The sequence below is a fragment of the Coturnix japonica genome, chromosome 3, assembly GCF_054131305.1.
Source record: "Coturnix japonica strain WE chromosome 3, WE-NBRP24, whole genome shotgun sequence".
NCBI classification, from domain to species: Eukaryota; Metazoa; Chordata; class Aves; order Galliformes; family Phasianidae; genus Coturnix; species Coturnix japonica.
The window spans coordinates 44,155,447-44,167,559 of record NC_140665.1 but is presented as its reverse complement, the minus strand read 5'-3'; the positions used below and the strand labels follow the sequence as shown (position 1 = coordinate 44,167,559).

At 40.6% G+C, this 12,113-nt stretch overlaps 1 long non-coding RNA gene across 1 annotated transcript; it reads right to left on the bottom strand.

Moving 5' to 3' along the window:
- Nucleotides 1-2,530: 2,530 nt before the first annotated feature.
- Nucleotides 2,531-6,632, bottom strand: LOC107311533 (uncharacterized). Its single transcript, XR_014943988.1, has 2 exons — nt 6,552-6,632; nt 2,531-6,091 (listed from the first exon to the last, which is right to left on the bottom strand). It is a non-coding gene; the product is annotated as an uncharacterized LOC107311533 (long non-coding RNA).
- Between the last annotated feature and the right edge of the window lie 5,481 nt (nt 6,633-12,113).

The following is a 12,113-nucleotide window of genomic DNA, read 5'->3' as shown; positions in this document are numbered from 1 at the left end:
GACTGACTGAAAAGCGTGGATGGGAAGGATGGTAAGAGTGTGGCTTAGGCTAAACAGACACTCACAGAATCACAGAATTGTAGGGGTTGGAAGGGACCTCCAGAGATTGAGCCCAACCCCCCTGCCAAAGCAGGCTCCCTACACCATGTCACACAGGTAGGCATCCAGTTGGGTCTTGAATATCTCCATAGAAGGAGACTCCACCACCCCCCTGGGCAGCCTGTTCCAGTGCTCCATCACCCTCACCGTAAAGAAGTTCTTGCGCACATTCATGTGGAACTTCCTATGCTCCAGTTTCTGCCCATTTCCCCTTGTCCTGTCTCCACACACCGCTGAAAGGAGTCTGGCCTCGCCACTTTGCCCAACACATCTCAGATCTTTGTAGATCTGGATCAGGCCCCTCTCAGTCTTCTTTTCTCAAGGCTAAACAGTCCCAGTTCACTCAGCCTTTCTTCACAAGGGAGATGCTCCAGGCCCCTCACCATCTTTGTGGCCCTCCGCTGGACTCTTTCCAAAAGATCCCTGTCTTTTTTGTACTGGGGAGCCCAGAACTGGACACTGTTCTATTACTCACAAAGAGAGCCATCAGAAAATGAGAACTCATCCAGTTTGTGTACAGCATCCTTTCCAAATAGTTAGTCAGAGAAAACAGGCTGCTTTCTTATAACCAACAAGTTTCAATGAAATAGAACATCTCTGTGCTAGAACTGCTTGGTTTTACACGGCCTGGATCACCTAACCCATGCTGCCAGTGCTTTTCAACAAGCAAGATACCCATGCAGGCTCTGAAAGTATGCTGCACAAATGGCTTTGTGGCTAGATCTAAATGCTCTGCAGTAGACCTATCCAAGATTAGCATGGTAGTGATGTTTGACACATCTAAGATGAAAGAATGCTTTTCAGCAAGCTGAAGGCAAAGAAAGAATCATTTGGGATCCACTCTAGCTTGGAATACACAGCCCAAGGGCAATACATTTCATAGCACAAGTTGCTATCTAGAGGTGTCACCCAGTGGAGAGTCAATAGACAAGTTATATGTGACAGAGCAATAGCATGACAGATTTCCATGGAATGAAACAAAGTCATTTTTACGGTTATACTTAACAGGAGAGTGTTTTAGCTGGGAAAAGTTAAAAATTAATGATGTGTATCAAGGTAGAGAGGTATTTGTCAGAGAACCTTCAAAACCCATCTGAGGAAAGTGAAGGCATGTATTTTATCTTTCAAACCTGTCTGTAGACTGTTGCAAGTATTTCAGGTTTCCAGGATGCTGTTGTTACCAGTCTTCAAGTCTTACAGTTAAGAAATGCAAAGACAATAGATACTGTGGGCACCAAACTGCTATAAATACTTATACAAATGCCACTGGAGCCTGTAGATTCACTTACTCCAATCAAGGAATATCTCCGTTTATAGATGCAGCATCTATACAGAGAGGTGGGTATAGCAAAAGGGCAGCTTAATGATAGCTTTTATTAATTAATTGTTTGTTTGTTTGTTTTTGTGAATGTCTCTTTTTTGATAGATGTATCTGCCTTGGTGTTAGCTTACAGAAAGATGAAACCTGACCAAATCTGCTGGAGTCTTGTGCGGCTGCCAGCTCCTGCTGGCCTCTCACCTGGCTCTGAACTCAGGAAGCATCGCAAGTATGAGAGGTTCTGCAGCAGCCAAAGCATATGGTTACAGATTCTTAGAAAGCAACTACTAGTTTCCAGTTAATTGACTGTGCGCTTCCGCATCAGGATAGATCTGGACATTGGCATTGTTATATATATCCTTTAACTCCCAGATCTTTGAAAACATTGGACACTGGCCTTTTTGTTGGCTCAGTTCACAGCTGAGTGAGCAAATGTGTGGAGAAGTCTCAACAGATGAATCAAAACCAGAGCACAGAGCCCCTACTCTACTCTGTCAGTCTAGAAAAGTATATGATCTGGAAAGCATGTTATGTACTTATATATGTGCCTTACAAGTAGCATCCCTTTATAGGTTGTGTGCTGCCGCAGCAGAAGATGACTGTGCTGTGCATACATATTCCTTTCTTATCCCTTATTTGCACTTTCACCTTCAGTGAGCAACCTATCCTGGCTGTGGGAATTTTTTACTGAAAGAAAATTAGCTCTGAGAAGATATATAATCTAATACACACTTGTATAATGCCTAATAAAATAAACTCTCCTCCTTGGCTGAGTTCAACAGACACATTTCTAACAGAAGAAGTATATATATAATATACACATGACCATTGGTTTTATGGCAAAGCTGATATATAATAACGGCAGTGCTAGACGTGTATTGATAAGAAGGATGTTAAATAGGTTTTCCATCTCAGAGAATAAATCTTTTACATCACAGTAAGTGAAAGAAAGCAAGAGAAGATCCTCCATAAACAATAATTGACAATACTGTTCACGTTTAGTATTAACTGTATGTCATCTACAACTGCTGTAATACTAATTTGGTGTGGACCTAAAATGAAGTATAACTTAACAAAAGCATTCAGCATCAGATAAACACAATTAATCTCCTGAAATATCCAACAGCAAGTTTATTTGAAGTTCACCAATAGTCAGTACTCTGTGCGCATGCAGAAAAGCAAATCTATTCTTCATTTCTATTCCAAATAACACACCAAATACCTGCATATCAAATTTTATATGCGCACTATGTAAAGATGACGGGAGATAGACACATCAATTTGTGATGACAAATGTTTCTTTTATATGACAAGAAAATTTTCCAAGTGATATTTGAAATCTTGCCATATCTGCAGGTATACTGACAGTTAAATTAATTACATGGAAGATAATCCTTCTTTACAGAGGCTTTTTCTCTCTTTTCATTTCTCCAGGCATCCAGGCCACCTGCCCAATTGGTGCTGTGCAGCCCCCTGCTTTAAATCCTCTAGCAGCAGATATGGAGAGCCATAAGATGCACAGAGAAGACAAATTCCCTACATTTCCTTCAAAATAGTAGCTGTTACTGCGTGAATGTTGGCTCGGGCAGGCTAGTGAGCTGGTACAGCAAGGCCTGCTGGTCCTTAGCATTCACACTGCAACGCATATACATTTCATTTTGATCTCAGTTACCAATCTATTGAGCTTATTTTCCAGAGGTCTGTCATTCTGATCATACACACCTGCAGTTTAACAGTTCATAGCTTTCTTTGAAGGCTACTCTGTCATCATTCAGGTGTCTGGGTGGAACAACCTATACTCCATCAGGACAAGACATAAAATGGTGGCCTAGCTGCATATGTTGCAGAATGGCTGAGGTGTATCCATGAGCTGAGCTGTCCGTGTCTTGGTCAAAGAATATTAACAGGCAGCTTAAAAGCTTAACAAGTGTTTGCCATACATTACAAGTCATAAAGATAGATTGAACAGGTGCAAACAAGTGCTCTCCAGTTTATCTGACACACAGAGTAATATGCCCATCAGCCTTCAAACCTGTACTACGTGGGAATTTTCAGATTCTTATTCGCTGAAGATGAAAGGAGAAAGACATGCCAGTTCTTGAATGTAACATTTTCACTTGCAAGGTGATTGCTAAATAATCTTAGAAGCCTTGCCATACATGTGACATTGGTGACAAATTAAGCTGATGGACTAAACTAGATTTTCAATTAATGTGATAACAAATATCACATTGCATTTTTTAACCATGTTCCACTTCAGGCTCTCTAAAGCAATTTGCAAGCAATTACTTTAAAAATACTTCTATGTATATGGTTACCCATATATTATAGATGGGAAAGAAATCACAGAAAGCATCAGAATGCCTGCAGGAGTACAGAAAGCCTTAATCTAACTGGAAGTTGCATCCAAATCCCCCCGAGTGCTAGACTTCTCCACAAAAAGATTACATGTCTTTTCACATCTTTGCCTTCTTTCCTGTAGAAGTATTCTTCTCATCAGGCTGATGCCTCCATACAGCCATCTTTCCACTCCTCTCTTTTAAATAATTTCTTAAATAAGAATACTATGCTGTTGGCTTAGAAAATACCGTGTGTTACTTAATAATAAGCCTGTGCCAGTAAAAATTAATTGCCTAATTCCTCTTTGAATGAAGTCAATGGAAATCTGACCATCACAGGGGACAGAGTCAGGCTCGACATAAAAAAATACAGGAAATGCGGGATGGAGGATAGAATGTTGCCTACACTTATACTGGTATAAAGGAAAATAAAAATACAGCCATTGTGTCCAGCTGAGTGAAGAGATTGTGCATGTCCTCTAGTCAAAGCCCCTAAGACAAGAACCAGAAAGCAAACTGAAATTAATTATTCAGATGCTCTGGCAGCTGGCTTTGGCACTTCCAACATATATTTTTGGTGAAACGCCTTCCAGATCCTAGAGACAAGCCCAAACTATCACCTGGAATTCAGGTACTTGCACATGGCAAATCACGACCATACTTGTGACTGTCCCACCTTCCTGGGGGCTGATCCAGGGTGCCCCAAACCTTGAGAAGGATGGGCTTGCACCCAGAGGTGGGGTAGCAATCCATGACCCTTACTTCCACCTATGCATCATGAATGTTTTATATGAGAGTGTCTTCATTCCTTAGAAAAGAGCTGCTACCAAGGCCTTTCTAAGCCTCATGTTTGTTTCTTTCACAAGCTGTTAACCAATTTTCAGGAAGAAATTGAGAAATGGGTTGAACGAGGCAACTTTTGTCTTTAGATGGTCCTCTGCAAAGAGGCTGCACATGCAAGGTGTTGTTTATGTGGAGCACATTGGTAGAAGCACTTTGAAAGCATACTCAGAGGCACCCCACTCCTTGGCCCACCCCAACAGAGTTCTCTTTTTATTTGAGTAAGACAGCAACAGTTATCAGATTTGCTATAAAGGTGATAGAACTCAGTGGCGTTGAACCTGGGACTCTCCATGCAAGTCAACATGTGGAGCTCAGAGCTCAGCTTGCAGTGTAAGCAGGGTGAGAAATGTGTCAGCATGAGTGTGGGCTCAGCAGACTCTGCTCAAGAATGTGGGAGGAAACAGAAACTTAACTGAAAATGAAATTTTCCAAAAGGCTAATAACTTACCCCAAGTGAACCACCGCAGTCAGAAATGAGTCTCACCAAGATGTAGTGTACCGAGTCAGGGGAAGATGTGCCAGAAGCAGCGGGCTGCAGTGGGATGCTGAGCACTTGCAGGCCTGCAATAGCCCTGCCCTGCTGCCATGGCACGCCTGGCAGGCAGTGTCACTGTGGCTTATGTCAGCTTCTAGACTGTTCATTGTTCTAGTTTTCTTTCTTAGCACATCTATCAAGAGTTAGTGCTTGTAGGACACAATAAAGATCCCAGATGAAAGACTATTACACATCCTAATACGTTTTATAAAGGAAACAGTGACATCCGTAAAGTAGATGACTGTTCTTAACACTATTTTTTTCTCTAGGTGTATGGTTTGCTTTCTCTTAAGGCACAGTTACATGTTTCTGTTTCTTTGGTTGACAGAGATGGACAATCTCTCAATGCAGAGTGCTTTCTAATTTCTCTTAAGCAGAGTTGGAAGGTCAACTTTTTCTCCTTCCTCAAAGCAGCAGAAATAAATACCTTTATCTGCAAGAAAATGTTTGGCTTATGATTTCTATGCCACTGATACTGAACAGTGATACACACACACAGAAGATTCATCTTCTTTTCTAAACCTAAGATACCACTCTAAGCTCTACTTAAGGATCAGCAAGAAAACTATTGTTGATTGGTTTTAGCTGTAAAGGAAAACACAGATGTATTTCTCTGGAGTTTCGTAGTAAGTGCTCATCTGGACGCCAGGGATTATGGAACAGAAATTGAGCAGAAGAGTGTTTCTGAAGGAGAAATTCCATGGGTGCCACTGAAATGATTCAAACTGTAATTACCTGCCCTTACTGTTCCAAAATACAGGTGCATGTGCATGTGGGAATGAGTCTGGTATCAAATTGCAAATTGAGTCACTCAACAAACTTGTTTCACCCTTCTAATTATGCAGGCAAGTTTATGACTCAGCATCCCCACGGCTCTTCTCCACTGAGGAGACCAATCCATCCTGCAGCAGTCAGTTGAAGTGTGATAAATTTAGCCTTTATTCTGCATGTCCTTACCTATGTGAGATAGAATAAATGCATTTTAAAATAGAATAATGTTCAGCTCATCTTCACACAAGAAACTAACTACATGAGGGAACAAAAAGCTGTCATGGGATTACACTGAGTGGTGCTTACAGCCCTGTACTAAAAGAGATTAGATTTTCTTTCCCATAGCGTTTTCTGTTGCTACTGCTGTATGCTCATCCCTTGTTCATAAAAATCAACTGGAAACTTGTTGTAATTGCTGTTGTAGTCTAGAATGGATTACTTCATTATCTTTACCTTTTTTTTTCTCCAAGGGTTGGAAATACTTTCCTATGTTTTATTGTCACATGAATTGAGTTATCATGCCAGTTAAAGGCAGTCACAAACACATACACACATTGGCATGAGAACTGCTCCTCCATCCTCATCTTGGAGGGAGGACTTTTTTATTGGCACATCTAAGTTGACAACCTAACCTATACATTCTTACCCCTCACATTTGATCCTTTTGAGGTGTCAGGTACAAATGATTGTTGCCAATCATCTTCACACTTGAAATATCTGATCATTAATGCCTAGCGAAGAGAAAGTTAGGCTTTATTCAGAGATGAAAGCAAAGAACAAAGTGGGTAGATTGCACTTCCCCCTCTCTACCTGTAAGGAATATATGTATCATTACTCTTGTTCAAAAAAAAAAAGGTATCTTTACACTCATGCCCAGAGGCAAACTTCACCAGCAGCTACATTAGTTGTTACAATAATCCCACAACAAGGCTGTGAATGAGGCCCCAATGGGTGAATTACTGTGCAAACACTGTGAGAATGTCTTACTCAAGAGGAGCTCACAGTCAAGCTATGTGAGGCTGAAGGAGACAGGGAAAAGGGATCAGAGATTTATGGTTGCAAACGTTGTAATTTCACACAAGAGGCTTTTCCAAGACATCAAAAAATGAGCTTCATGACACAGGTGGATGGAGTACCTGCAGTATGTGAGTGTCAAAATGCCTGTTCTTCATGACTGCTGTATCAGCAGTCCTCTGTATGACTGATGCACGTCCTGTTGAGTCCCAGGTCATACCCCCAGTGCTGACAGCTTTCACAATGACCACCACTTTTCTTAGAGCTTCTGTTCCTGCAGTCACTTGAATACATGAAAAGTATGGCTTTAATTCTCTAACAATAAGTGCTTTCAAATATCATGTAAATAAACTCTTTCTAACACAGAGAAAAGCAAACACAAATGAGGTGAAATATAGAATCTAAAAATGCAACAGAACAAAACAACAACAAAACAAAGCAAGGAAGCAAATAAACAAACAAAAAAAACCCCGCAAATATCAGCATAATCCCCAACAGTTTTAAAACCTCACTTAAATGTTTCCAGGTCTGGGTGATTTCTGAGGGCCTGGTTTTGACAGTACTTAGTTCAGCAGTTGTTTGGATTCTATCCAGTTCAAGGTTTCTCAGTCTGCGTGATGCTGAGGTGTGGGGAATGGCTACATCTAAAACAGATAAAATCTTTCTGCTGCACTCCTTGCACTCCTTGCATATGTTTGCTTTCCAAAATCAACAGTTCTCTCTCATGCTCTTAAATCGCATGCCAAAATGTATGGGTGTGATGGCTATCATCGTACATTATGAGTCTTGCCCAATCTTGATTATAACTCTCTTCCTTTCAGTGGCTTATTTCTTGCCAAGTCTTAACAATCTGAATTTACTTTCTTTATATTCTCAGGCTCTGGTACATTCCAAACTGTTCAGCTTCTGACAAACAAGATATTCCCAGGAAATAAACCTGTGAGCAGGAAGCCATTTATCTTATGTCCTTGGAACATGTGCATTTTTTTTCATAGTAAAAAAATCTGTTCTATATGCCCTAAATTTAATTAAAAATGATATTTCAATAAAGCTGAAAGTGAGATGTACTATATTGCATTATTAGTGGCGAATGAAGCTATTCTTTTGTATTAAATGCAAGAGGGTCATGCCCATTTCTCCTTTCATGTGAGGAAGTTGAGAAACAAGTGGTTAGCTGACAGTTACTGGCTCTCCTCTTCCTAGAGATACAAGGAAGGAACAGTTAGATTCTTTTCTCTGTAATAGCATTAATTTCCCCAACAGCCACTACTGCTTCCCCTCCCCCCTCTCCTTTGCTGTCTGCTGCATGAGCAACCCACAGACTGGCATCTCTTAGCATGAACTACTACAATACCCTCTGCCAGCATCAGACAGATTAGTGGATGACTCCCTGATGCCACTGTCTCCTCACTTCTCCTGCTGTTATTTTTCAGCTGTGCATTAGCAGATGAGCTTTACCCTTGCACGCATGCTGGAGTTCTGTCAAGGGACGGTTTGTGACACTGATGTTCTCCATGCTTACTGCAGAGAGAGGTGAAATGTGTGCATGTGTGCAGGGGGGAGCTGGAATGGGAAAAAAAACCTACTTACAGATAGGCTTCTTCACAGAGCACACTTTAAAGTACTGTCCTGAAGAAATCGGTGTGTTTAAAACATGACACTTACATGGTCAATAAAAAAATGAGAGCTGCGCTAATCAGCGTCAAGAGTCAAACTCAGAAGAGGAAAATCACCTCCTGTGTCCTTAACTCTACCCTGCACATTGGAAGAAGATAGTAACATGATACACAGAACTACTCAATGTTCAAAGCAATTTCTTCTAATTTAAGCTCACATGAATTTCTGGTATCTTCTCTAAGACTTATTTAAAGATTTGTCTTTCAACACTCCTACTCTTGCATGCCTTATTGGACACAATTATTAATTGCATGAGCTGTGACAATTTATGTGGAGTGAATGAAGCAAAGGCAGAGAAAAATTCAGTCCGAGTACAGCTGCATCTTGGATAGTCTTGCAGTCTTTTATAGTTTTGTTGCATTTATTACTATCAATTCATTTTATTTCAAAACATATGAAAAGAACAATCCTTCCCCACTACGAAAACGCACGTGGACACAAGCAATTTCAATTCACCCGACACACTACAAGCTCTATATTCAGCTTGAAGGGGACTCATATTAGTGGAGGGATTTTTTATCTTCTTAAGTAATGGCTTTGGAAAACAAATCTTTCCTCTAAGATAGCAAATGATCACTGACTGTCCTGGAGCCCAGATGTGCTCCTGGTAGCAATGCTCCTCATTTCTCAGCTTGTGGAATTTCAGAGTCCCACCTGTAAGCACTGTGCTAGTGACTACTACTGTGACTCTACTTTTACGGTGCTCCTACACCACATTAGGAAATGGCTTTTAACTTCTGAATTCAGCTAATCGAACTGTAGAGCAGACCTAAGGCACGTAGCTGTTACTCAGACATATGCAGAAGGAGCACAGTGATATGCCAACATTCACAAGCAAGCAATGCAGTGCTGAAGCTGCTAGACAGACCCTCTCCATTCTGTAAGCTGCTCCCAGGCAAGGGACACTGAAGGCAGGTCATACACATGCTCATTTTGATAGTGAAGGGTCTTGTGCAGTGCCAGGTTATGTTATCAAGACTTTTAGATTGCATCATCAATGTGCTTTAGAACATACTATTTCAGAAATACTTCAAGGAGTTTTGCATAAGGATACAATGAAATGAAAACAAAACAAAAATAATCTAAAAGTTCTGAAACTGACACTAAAAGAAGTTTAGGATTTTCATTCCTACATTTAATTTCCAACAGGTTCAAACTGCTCAGTACAAAAGCCTCCTGTCCCAGCTCCAGACACACTATATCAAAGACTGAGCGTGTTGCTGCCCAGCACTAAATGCTACTTCTCCTGAACCTCAGGACAAGATGATTTTCCAGCAGTGAATTTTGTATCTGACATGAGAGAGAAATGTTGCAGGCTGATTTAAAATATGATATTCTCCTCCAAAACACAGACACACAGTTTGAAGTGTGCGCTTGAATGGCAGGATACACAGTATTGCTTCTTTTCCTATTGCTTCTTTCCTGTTCTTCTTCTTGGCTAAGAATCAGCAGCACAACCCTAAAAGCAGCTTTCAGATATCTGGGTATACCCACACTATAAATTCATGCTTTCAAAGCAATAGCAAAACACATTTTCTAGTGTTTGGTCTAGAGGTGAATGTTTAAAATTCAACAGTGCTTCCAGTGACTGCATTTCCCCCATCTCAGGATCACTCCCAAAGCCTGCTAGTGGCCACAGAATTAAGGCGTTATTCTTGCACTGGAGCAGAGCCATAGTTATGACATTGAGGGGAATAAATTAGAGGAGCTTACGCAAGACAATGTGAAGAAAGATACGTGCTTATGAAAAAAGGTTTTCATAGGACCTCTGAGAAAAAACAGCAAAAAGATCTTCCACCTGTTTCAGGGCCAAAAGCAGCATTTCCTGAGGCTGTTTATGTTTGTAGGCTATGACAACACTTGACAAACTGCATGCACTACTGAAAGGATTTCACGGTGTATGTGCTGACACAGGAAATCCAAGGTAAAAAATACACACAAAAAGAGCATGCAACCTATGACAGGTAATTTCTGCAGCCTAATATTGCTCATTTGTAACATGAGCTCTGTAAGTAGGGATTTAAGAATCCAGTTACAGTAGAAGCAACAAAGTTCAGAAGAAATGTCATTTCCCACATAAATACGTTAATTTATTGTCCTTATTTAATTTCTCTCACAAGAGATCTTCATTCATTTTAGGCTACCACAACTTCCAACAATTTTTTTGCACTATTGTACTTGCAGAATAAATGAATATGGTTAAGAATAGAGGAATTTCTCAAATATATATATATATATATAAATGACACCCTTCATTTCATCACCTGTGTGGGCTTTTATTGCAGTTATCGTTTAAAGTAATCCTTTCCCCTTTTTGGAGGGGCAGCTATGTCTTTTTCATTCAAAGAGTCTACAGGAAACGTGAAAAACCGGCTATACCTTGAAGGGGACAGTCACTACCACCCTCTATTGGTGCATCTGCCTCATCTACTCTATTCCTTTTGATTTTGCGGCAGAAACTCACAGCTCCTGTGCAATGAGTACTGAGTCGGTACAGCTCTGACACCCAGCGGCCACTTCACTCTCGACCGGCTCCTGAATTCCAGACAGTTTCAAACTCGGCTTTGACTGATTGTTGCTTAGAATATAGATAGTTTAGGATATTATATTGTTTTATTGTTTTGACATTGCTTTGCATGGCCTTGGCTTCATAAGATGCTCATTTATGAAGAAGCGGCCTTGAATCATCTGGATTAGATTTCCGTGGGTTTCTTTGGACTATACAGCATTTACAAAGAAATAGCTTGAAGCATCCTCTCAGAAAATTGCTGGCTACATGTCTTTCCTATTTAAAAGCAAATAATTCAAGTCAGCACTCCCATGTGACAGCATGTATTGTTCCACACTTATTAAATTTAACATGGATTTTTAAACAGCTCTCTTGAAGAGAGCTAGAGAAGAAAAACTGCTTATTTGATGAATAATAGAATGTATTTCATTCCCAACTTTGACCAAGTTTGATAGGTGATACAAATTATAATTTACAAGTTTTATATCTGATTATTCTATGATCAAGAAAGACTACTTATTTGATGAATCATAGAATGTATTTCAGTCCCAACGTTGACCAAGTTTGATAGGTGATACAAATTATAAGTTTTCTATCTGCTCATGAGTTTAATATCCACATGAAATATTACCCGCATCAACAAAAGAAAAAGTAATTTCCAATGGTAACATTTGATCCTGGCTTAAACATAGCCCTTGTGCCTGCCCAGCTGCAAAGTTTGCCTTTGCCCACAGAAATCATTAAGGTTGGAAAAGACCACTAAAGTCAAGTCCATCCATCAGCCCATCCCTGCTGTATCACTATGTCTCTCAGTGCTACATTCAATTGTCTCTTGGACACCTCCATGGTCCAACATGTCCAATCTAGGACTACACCCCCCGACATGCCTTTATAGACCCGCATATTCCCCCCCCCTTCCCCTCATCCGGGATAGTCGGCGAAATCCCCCCCGCTCTCCGTTATGGGAGCGGAAAAGGATCCCGCCGTCCTGTGGCGTCATTTCCTGCC